At 42.7% G+C, this 11,141-nt stretch overlaps 1 long non-coding RNA gene across 1 annotated transcript; it reads right to left on the bottom strand.

Moving 5' to 3' along the window:
• Nucleotides 1–9,334: 9,334 nt before the first annotated feature.
• On the bottom strand, nucleotides 9,335–11,135 carry LOC108448544. The gene is made up of 2 exons (XR_001864445.1): nucleotides 10,439–11,135; nucleotides 9,335–9,661 (listed from the first exon to the last, which is right to left on the bottom strand). It is a non-coding gene; the product is annotated as an uncharacterized LOC108448544 (long non-coding RNA).
• Between the last annotated feature and the right edge of the window lie 6 nt (nucleotides 11,136–11,141).

The raw sequence follows: 11,141 nt of genomic DNA on the forward strand, positions 1-11,141 counted from the left end.
GACCAAGGAAAAGACCCAGGACTAAAGTGGACAAACCACAGAAACTAAATATCCATATTCCTAACCACTTCCCATCACTGTAAAACGTCAGTGCCACAGTCACAACTCTCAAATTTGCCAGATGTAAGCTCCCATAGCCAACCATGCTGGGTGCTTTGAGTTTTTGAGGCTGCTGGGGATTACCCACCTGAGCCAGTTACCTTTTTGGGTGCTCCTTCCCGCAGATGGCCCAACTGGCTGCCCTGTGTCCGATCCAGATTGTGTTTCACTGCAGCCTTTGGAGCTGTCACTCTATCCCCAGGATAACATATCTGCCATGCTTGCGTGCAAAGCACAGAGCGACAGCTCCCTGGCCCGAGCGCAAAAACGTTATGACTTGTTAATTTAGCAAGGCATTTAATTCACCGCTGGCAGCATTGGCTGAAGAGCAAAATGAGGAAGTCAGATTCATCCTTGTCTCCAATGCATCAAAATAAAAGAACATCTATAGCACTGCACAGCACACTCCTAGCAACTAGGAGCTCCTGGGCTGGACATTGGAGGAAATAACTGGAAATCAATGATGCTATACCTTCTCCATCTGCCTCCAGCCCTGCTCACATTGTGATCGGATTGTGCAGAGGTTTTGCACTACACCAAATATTGTTTTATTTGGCAGCTATTTGTACTCTGTTTTTCTTAGCTGGGCTATCCATGCTCTGAAGGTACACATGCTATAAACTTAAAACTGGTAAGATTTTTCTTGATTTCCTTGTGCCATGGGGGCAGAAACTCCCAGATTATTTCCCTTAGGAAGTATTTCTGGCCTACCGCTGAGTGTGCAGCTGTGTACTGAAGCATGTACTTGTTAGAATATGTTACAGAAACATTATAATACTTAAAAGGTAGATAGTGTCTTATACTTTCAAAGCACTGTATAAGCACTAACTAATTGAGGTTCATGGTACTGCCTTTACGCAGATAAGGAACTACCACTGAAAAGTAGGTAGCAGCCAACACTTACTACCCTAAGGTCTGAACTACAGTAGTTATTTTTTCAGGTGTGGAATGGCAAAATATTCGAATTTGCTCAGATGCCACTGTACAATAATAACTGGCAAATGTCAGTATTAAATGAAACTTCAAATGGAAACTCCCCCCCCCCCATCCACTCCCCCACCCACTCACCAGCCGAATTTGTACAGCTGAAGTTCTGCCATGACAGGACTTGTCACAACTTCTTTTCACACAGCCTCTATACCCCCTTGGAGCAGTGGGGTGCAGGTTGGCTGAAAATCCTGCCCCTGGGAATTGCCTGAGAAAAGGTAAGGCTCCAGCCCTGGTAGGCCAAGCAGGCTGTTGTCATACTAAGAAGAATAACCAGTGTTGCTGGTGGAAAGCCAGCACCTCATGCTCAGCCCTGCCCAGGCACCAGGCTGTTGTCATACTAAGAAGAATAACCAGTGTTGCTGGTGGAAAGCCAGCACCTCATGCTCAGCCCTGCCGAGGCACTGGCAGCTCCTTTCTTTTTTCATTTCCTGTAGCAGGACAAGCTTCAAAGGGCTCCTGCGACAGCCGCTGGCTTTGATCCAGGGCTAAAACACCTTGGAGGTGGGAATCTCAGATAACAAAGCAGGTGCTGCATCACCATAGTAAGGCAAGGGAGACTCTCCAGGGCTCTTCAAACTTCTCTCCTTTTTTCTTCTTCACTGAACAAACCATTCAACCCCAACAACACGTTTGCAGCCCAGTTTATGCACACATGGGTATTATCAAACTGTGCTCCCAGCCACTCATACCAGACCACTCACCACAGGATTTCAAACCACTCAGGGCTCACCACTGCTGACTTGAGACAGAAATCTTCACATGTGGAAGCTGAAGTCGTGGCAAGGGAACAAATGGAAACTCTATTAGCAATGCTGTGACCTGTGCTAATAGCAGTCATACTGAAAGCCATTAACTCCCAGAAAACAAGAGCCCTAGAGGTTTCTGTTAGCTGAACGTGGGTTGGAGAGTACCAAAACTGAAGGGTTTGCCTTGAAAAGCTCATAGAGCATGTGCTCAGTGCTTGACTGAATCTGTTTTGCTGAATGTTCAGGTGGTTGGCGGCTGCTGTGCCTGGTTCACTGTGCAGGGGTATGGAAGAGAATTACCCTCTGGAGGGTTCTTCTGGACATAATGTAATTTATCACCCAGCATTGCTACAAAATGTATCTAAAGGATTCCTACATGATATACTACATTTCGTTTATTTCAGAAATATTTAAATGTCTTCCTGGTTTGGCCCTTAAATTTCTAGAAGGAAGAAATCTGTGTCCTTGCCAAAGATGCAAATAAATGTAGATCTAGAAGGCAACAGACTGGATGGAGTGGATTTCATGAGGGGCAACAATCCTTCATGTTGCTGCCCACAGCATCGATTTACTCATCATGAGGAATTTACCTATTATTTTACACTCACAGTTCAAGAACCAAGCCAGTGCTCATTACTGACAGCTGTACCAGGGGCCTAGTTGCAGAGCACATCCCTGATTGCTTTGAAGGGGCTGGATAACTGATTGGCTCTGCAGGCAGAGCGGCACTGCCAGACTTTTAGCATCTGCATGATTTGTGTCTCTGACTGAAAACCCCTGATACCACAGAAAGGACTCACACAGATAGACTGCCTCACATCAATCACCCTCACACAGTCCATGCAGGGACCTCTTGTTACCTGCCTGTTAAAAAAAATGGATCATTTTATAATAGTAATTTTGATTAATTAATTTTCTTTTTCATAAGTGGAGCATGTGTCCTTTTTCTCTGGTGTAAAGCCTAATTCTGTTGCAGCTCACAGCCACATTTTGAAATGTGTTCTGCTAGGAAAGCTAGAAAATGCTTTCTTAGATTTTAGTCTTGAAGACTTCCCAACACTGACATTAGATAAAAATAGGAAGCCAAAGGAACCACGGAATAGTTAACTTTTGAGGGAGAGACAATCAGAAAATGGTCAAGGAGAAACATCTGGCCTCTCTCTTCCTGCTCCATGCCACCAGTCAAAGCTTTAAATGGAAAGTAACCCAGCTGGGAAACCTGCTTATGACAGATGCAAGTGATATGTGGGGCTGTCCCTGCAATGCAATCCACAGTGTCAAGAGTAAATGGCACTGCTTTGATTCTGTAGTAACAACTTCACAAAACAACCCCACCAGGCAGGGAAACTGGCCACAGATGGGCTGGTGCTTGTGTTTTAAGGCTCTCAGCTCCAAATTTGGCCAGTTATCACTCCTTCTGGAGTCTGAGGTTCTCAGTAGCACAGCTCTTGTTGGGCTAGTGTTTACAAAGAACTACCTAGTGGGTCCAAAAGTGATTTATGGGTGAAACTCAGAAAATAAAAAAGCGCAAAAAGAGAGTTTTCTAAGTGTAAAATGAGCAGAAGTCTGATCAGAATCTGACCCTGCATCTCTCACTGTGTGTGCATAGATGTGTAGGAGCAGGGAGGCAGGGGAAATATGTGAGAGAAGCCACAGAAGCTCTCAGATAATGCCTCCAAAGTATTTCTAAGCCATTGCACAAGGAACAATATACAGAGACTTAAATTCAGACACAAGGGATCTATTTACGTGGATAGAAGAATCCTCATGTGGAATACGCTTACAAAGAACCTTCTTTAGGCAAAACAAATAAACACTGGAGTCATTTATCTCCTTGCCCTCTTTCTGTGCTGGAATACAGGAGCTTCACAGTGTTACAGTCCCAAACCGTGGCAGGGACCTCCTGCTTGTCCCTGCAGAATCCCACTTCAGTTCATTCAGCTGGTCAGGAGCAGAGGGCCCATTTCATGGGAGGACAAGGTAGGGTCTATGGTGAAGCAGTCTGTGAGACCAGGGTCTTTCCAAGCCATGTAAGGAGCCAGTGGGAATTGCCAAGGCAGCAATCTCCAAGCCAAAAAAGGAAGGAACACCATAGAGTTCAGTAACAACCACACTGCTAAAGCTCTTCTCCAAATAAATTTTCTTACAGATAGAAACTTCACTGTTTGCCTAAACATTATTTCAGTATGAAATTGGTGTTTTAAAATTGATTAAGTAATCCAAGAGCTGAAAATTTTTCTTGATGCTGCTGAATAGGACCCATAGACTTCACCCCATAATGAACTAGGTAAGATTTGAATAATTGAATGGGAGAGAGGCAAATTCAGCAGCAGAATTAACAAGCTGTTACTCCCAGGTTACTCACAGCTTCTCAGCACAGTGAATGCAGCCAGCACTTCCCTGTGCCAGGCTCACATATGGGCCTTTATGGCACAGCTCTAACAGCATCCATCCCACACCAAGAGCATCTTTGACCCTGAGGAGAGGAGAGGGGAAAGCAAACTGGAGGAAGTCATCCTAAAACACAGCTTGTTAGGGCCCACTCCCCTTACAAGCTGCTTGGAACAGCAGCTAGAAGGCATTGGGATAAAGGAGGGATTTTCAGGTCAGTAAATACCAAAATACTGCAGAAAGTTAAAATTTGGATTAAATTAGCTCCAGCTATCAAGTGTGTTCATAAAATCAATATTAGATTTTTGGTGGATTTTGCTGCCACTGCTGCAAAGCCATTTCTTTTTCCTCTCCTCCTTTGTGCATGGGACAGTGTAACCATCACTTCCAGGGTTCTCTTTGGCTCGAGTTCACTTTCCTTTGGAATAGAATGGCTGCCCAAAGGCAGCACATTGCCTGTACAAAACCTCTGCAGGGAATCTAGACAATGTAACAAGGCTATTAAATCCAGGCCTGCCAGGAAATGTAGGGAGAGCAGGTTGCAGTCTGAAGCAAAAGATCTACACAGAGTTTGGGAAATGGGAACTATTCCGGACAAATCTCATTCTCACTGCAGGCAGAGCCACTCTTCAAACCCCAAGCAAACATCTTGGGATAACTATGGGAAGCAAACACTTCAGACCAAGTTTCTGTCCTTGCTAAGAACCTTCCTGATCATCACTACAACCTGCTCTTTATTCTTGCTTTTTCCAAAGACAGTGAGGCAGTTACCAGGGACTCTCTTGTTCTCTGCCAAGGAGCTCTTCACAAAATAAAATTTGCATGACTGACTGTTCTTCTTTTTTGTCCAAGGAGACTTCCTGGACAACTGATCTTTCAAAAGCAGTGACCTTCAAGCTGTTACAAAGAAAAACATCTAAGCAGCACTAAGTTACTTAGAAATATTTTCACGCTCAAACAACTGAAAAATTATTCTGTATTCTCGTATTTCCCATAAGTGCTCACTTCTAGGCAGGGATCAATCAGATGGATTTTTAGATCATTACATAGATTTGAGAAGTCATTTAAAAGTCTTCAAAAAATGTCCTCTCAGTCAGATGCACAGCACTGCTAATGAAATACTGTAACTCACATTGGTGTTTTATCTGAACACCACTTGGAACAATAAAATATTAATAAAAAGCCACTACTGGAATATATTATCTCATCAGCACATGGTGATAACATTAAATTGTTTGGTGTTAGAAGTAAGGATAAGGATTACCATATCAATATTTAGCTCATTGAAATCATATTACCTAGTGCCATTGACAGTAATCACATCAAAATTCTGGATAATTTCAAATGATTCAGTAATAATTACCAGACTGTGCTGTAGGCAAAGGGAGATGCTGGAATCTGAACAGCCAGTGCCGAATTTGTACAATGACTCAGTGTGATGGGATTCGTACCTTAAGAAAATTGACTGAGCTGATTCCCCTTAATCTTTCCTTTGGGGAATGTACCGCTCCAAATCAGATCAGGGTAGAAGGGAAACAAGTATGGAAATTATTTTTAAAATTATTCAGCTGTTCTACAGCTCCTGTAGCAAATCCAGGACCAGGTTTGGGCTCTTTGGGGTAGGGAGCAGCCTACTGTGGTCTGTATTTAGCCATTATTCCTGCAGGCTCCTAGGCCATGTGGCAACACAAATAAATAGCCAGTGATGGCACAGGCAGTGAGAACTTGAGCACAGAGCATCTCAGTTTGGTTGAACAGATGCAGCTTTGACACACACTGTTAGGCAGCCACTTTCACAAGAATTGGCGTAAGAGCTTAACTTTTATCATTTACTATTATTTGTTTACTGTCTTCAGTGTGCTCAACTTACCAGACACACCCATACACATACACTGTACAGCAACTGCCAACCTCAGAGAGAGATTATGTTTGATGGAAAGCCATCAGCTTTAATAATAGAATAAATAAGTAGATACATAAACACTGAAAAGACAAGAGATGGTGAGAACAGACTTACTTAACCCTATTTTCACCCCCGCAAGAACTAAAATTTGTATGGGAATATCTTTTCTAAGACAACACATAGGTGTAATTCTATGAAGTGAGAACTGGTGGGCAGGCACAGAATGACAGATAGGAAAGGAGTGGATCTGTTTCCATACGTTACATGTGCATGTTCTTTCTCACTTAATTCCTTTCTGTATAAGTTGGTCTCCTGCCCTTACTAAACTATTATACAGAAAGGATGATCTTGGATACAGAATTGGTGTCACGCACTGAAGCGTCAAACCCTTTCTGCCAGCCAACCAAGCAGCCACATGACCACCATGTCTTCCCTTGAACTCATTTATCTTTTGTCACTGCTTAGAACACTTCGTCTAATTTTAGAAGGCAGTTCTGCAACCCTTGCAGTGAATAACACTTGTTCCGGCCAATAGTCCCAAAATGCACAAGTAGGAGTGCTAGAATCACAGAAACACAGACAGCTGAGACATGAGGTCATGGGGTCCCTCTGATCAGACCTGTCTTTCTGGGCTGACGCTCACCCAGACACAGATCCCCAATGCCGGAGCTTTACTGCTTCCCCAACAATCTATCCCACTATTACTTCCCTACCCCTACCTGATAATGTTTTCCTTAAAATCAAATAATCTTCCCTGATTAAAATCATGTCAATCATCTTTTATTCTCTCTGCTTCAAACAGATTATCACCCTTCAGTTACCTCTTCTTTAGACTGAAAAAAATAATTCCAATTCCTTAACTTTCTTCCTTCATCCTCTCATTATTTCTTCTGACTTCCTCTAGATGTTCCCCATCTGGCTTGTATCTTCTCAGGCAGCACCCCGAGAGTTATCCTGCTGATCTCCAGCACTGCTGATGAGCAGAGGGGGGCTGTGTGTGCCAGAGCCCACCCTTTGTCCCTGCTCTTGAGCACTTCCCTTTTCACACCACCAAGCAACTGTTGACTCATGCCCAGCTTGTGACATCCCAGATTATTTTCTGCTCTAGCTGCTATTTAGCAAGCTGTCCTCTGTCGTGCCTTTTTGCACTGAATTGTTCTTGTCTAAATGTTTTACCTTGCATCAGTCCCTATTTACCCTCCTGGATTATATCTGTAACTTTCAGGATCATTTTGAATTCTATGCTTGTACTCTTACCATATTAGCAGTGCATACAAATGATAAAGGAATGCTTCCCATTCCGTCATCCAGGTAACTAATAAACATCCTGGGCCAAGGACAAACTAAAGGCTGGATTCTGTACCTTTTCTATTAGGCAATATTGTCTAATAACTTCATATCTAAGGAGTTATTCACCCAGATAAATACAAGTGAACTTGAGCCAGAGTTGAGAAATGAGGTCCTTAGGGTGTAACACCAAGGTTTGCAGGTATTTCTCCCATCAAGAGAGTAATAAACAAGAATGTGCAGTTAAAGCCCCTTTGGAAAGAAGACTGGGCAGCTACAGTAATTTTCATGCCACTGATTTTCTTTCCATCAGCCACAGAAGTTACATTCACCACAGGAAACCCACTATAATCTGTCACAATACAGGCTTTTGGACTTAAAACATTTGGAAATACTTGTTCATAATTTTTCAAAATCCTACACAGGGATATAAATATACAAATACATTTAATTTCCCTGGTTTCTTGTTTTAGCTCTTACTCAGCAAGACTCTGACATAAATAAAGTTGAATACACACAAACATTTTACTGTTAGATGCTTCAATGCCCAAAAGAATTAGGACCTGTAATCTCACAGAAAATCTGGGGGCAGTTTTCTTGAACTAGAATATAAAAACCATTACACCAGATTTCAGACTGAGTCCAGACAAGCACAACATCTAATACTGAGTAACACGGAATACTTTGGGAAACAGAGTAAGGAATAAATTAATAGGTGGGTGCTTCTTCCTCTGACACCCTCCCCAGATCTATCAGTGGCTTAGGTATTTTCTGAGCATTTCTTTTTGCATCTGGGTCATCACAAGTGCAAGCTTCTACCTGACTAATTTCAGCTACTATTATTCCAACTACTTTCACTATTCCTTAAACTGAAATGGATAGTATAACCCCCTGGAATCTCACACTACGTGCAGTGCCAGGGCTCTATCGATTCTGATCTCACAATGTTAATGTGCACCCATCAGTGATTCGGCCTGAAACAGCTTTGAAAGATTTGTCAGAAACTATCACATGAAAACTAAAAGGACAGAAGAAATGACTGTAAAATTAAATTATTCATTTTTCCACAGGGACATGGAAAAAAGGACAGTCGCTAAAGGATTAGGATAAATCAGCTACTGCAATCAAATCTGCAAATGCTAAAAAATTGAAAGGCTATTGCAAGTGCTGCAGAAGCCATGCGAGGTCAAAATTTTAATGAAGTTCCACCAAAAATGCATAAGCAGTAATTACATGACTGAACTGAAAATCTGAGAAATGAGGTTTAAAAGGAAATAAGATGGATGTTACATTTGCAAATGCTGCAACATTACCTCAAACATTCCCAAACTGCTAATCAGAGAAAAAGATAACACATTTTCCACATTGGGTTAGATTTTCTTAGCTCAGTTCCTGTGTGCCTAAAGATAAAAGAAATGCTTATCAAGCAGTAGATACATGGAGAGCAGGGAGAGACAATGCCCCACTTCTACCTCAAGAGTCCTTTTATCTCTCATGTATTTTTATGGGCTTGGCCTTTTTATTTTAACTTTACAGCCTCCACTGCACCACCACAAACATCCTGAGTGTGCAACACTTGGTTTATTTCCCTTCCTGTAATTCATACCTTCTACTCTGAAGTTTTGCACATGCAGAAATCTCAGGCGTGTCAAATTGCAAGCAGCGAGACTACTCACATATGTGTCTGTTGAGATGGAAAGAAAAGAAAATGCCATCTTATCTGAAAATGAATTTTAGTTGCCCATTCTGTTTGCAAGCATCCCCTCCAGTGTGATTGCTCCCATGCCAGTTGTCTCATCTTTCTCAGAGGAACAAAAATGTAAAAATAGACTCTGACCTCTTTTATTGCACAGTGTGTTAAAGAAATGGGAAAGTTAAGGAAAATAACTGTAACCTAATAAAAATTCAGAGGCACCTCAAAACGTTAATGAATATTTTATTATTACAGATATGGAAAGTACAGCCCCATAACTACACATTACTTTTGGGGCTTGCAAAACATAAAAATTACATTCTTTCAGGTAGTTTGACCATTTTTTCACACCACATCTACTATACTTCATGCTGTTGAGAATCAATACAAACCATTTTGGTGATATTTTCTGATAGTTGGTGATTAAAGGAAGATGGAAAAATACATGGATACAGAACAACGAATCAAGAAACGTGGGCTGGGCTTTTTTGCCGTGCTGCTTTGTTCATGACATAACCAGAGACTTTGATTTCAATGACTCAGTCTTCTCATCTGTAAAATGAGGATAACATCTGAATGTCTCTCAGTGGAATGGTGAAATTTAATTTCAGGATGTGTATAAAGGACATGGAGTTTGCTAAGTGGCAAGGTGCTATTACCGTACATTATAAACATAAACCTAGGAAATTTGGCATTGAATGTGTAGGGGTTTTTTCCCCTTTAGCTGCCCTTTTGTTTTAAATAGTACTACTAATAATTGACATTCTATTAACACTGAGAGGAAACAACAGACAAAGGATTCTCTACACACACATATAGCCAATGTAACAAAAAAAAAAGAAACAAAGAACAGGGCAAGTCTGTGGTCTGAAGAGTCAAGTTAAAATGGAGCCCTGCTTGGAATATTTAGAAGGTTCCTTTTTCATTCTCTTGAAATACTACCTCATCTTACTGCTTCTTTTTCTGCATTCATCACATTTATGGGATAATTTTTTGGCCCACTGGCAGGCAAACTTTCTGTTCATGATTGCAAAAGGAGTTTCCTGCGCAAGGCCCAAAGAGCCTGCCCTTTAGTATGGCCATGGACGCTACTTTACCCTCTCTGTTCTCAGAGCGTAAACTGAGAGGCAAAATGAGAAGAGATTATTCCTGAATTTATGGATAACCAACTAGAGCAGCATCTCTTCTTGAGAGCTCTCTATCAGAAGGCAACTCATCATTGTTAATAACACATTGGTTTAGGTTGGAAAGGACCTTAAAGACCAACCAGTCCCAACCCCCATGCAGTGATGGGATGACATTTGCAGTGGTTGTGGGGACACAACTTACCCCTGAGGTATCTGCGGAGCTGTGCCATGCCCATCCGGCTCGGAGCTGGCCAGTGGTGCTGAGCTCCCCTCAGCACTGGCCCACGGGGAGCCATGATGGCTCCCGTGGGGCAGCCAATTCTGTCGGCCCCTTTGGCAGATGTTCATAGAATATTCAAAATATTCAACCCCATAACCACTAAACCAAAGGCGTATTAAAGAGGTTTATGGATCTGGCACTGGCTGATATAAGGTAGTGGTTGCAGTGGCAGTGCTGAGTGGATGGCTGGACTTGATAATCTTGGAGGTCTCTTCCAACCTTGACAATTTCATGATTCTAAACCACATCACTCAGCACCAGATCCAAACACCTCTTAAACACCTCCAGGGACGGTGACTCCACCACCTCCCTGGGCAGCCTGTTCCAATACCTGATCACCCGAACAGTGAATTTCTTCTATCTAATACCTAATCTGAATCTCTTGCTGTCGCCGTTTAAGGACGTTTCCTCTGGTCCTCTCCCTACAGACACGGCAGAAGAGACCGGCCCCACCTCACTACACCCTTCTGACAGGGAGTGATGAGGACCCCCCGAGTCTCCCGGAGCTCCCCCGGCTCCCTCAGCCGCTGCTCATCAGACTCGTTCCCCAGCCCTTGCAGGAGGCTCGCCGCCCTCGGGCGGACACGCTCCAGCATCCCCCATCCCTGTGGAAGCGCAGACCCAG

This window comes from Corvus brachyrhynchos, unplaced genomic scaffold (genome assembly GCF_000691975.1).
Source record: "Corvus brachyrhynchos isolate BGI_N302 unplaced genomic scaffold, ASM69197v1 scaffold220, whole genome shotgun sequence".
Classification (NCBI taxonomy): domain Eukaryota; kingdom Metazoa; phylum Chordata; class Aves; order Passeriformes; family Corvidae; genus Corvus; species Corvus brachyrhynchos.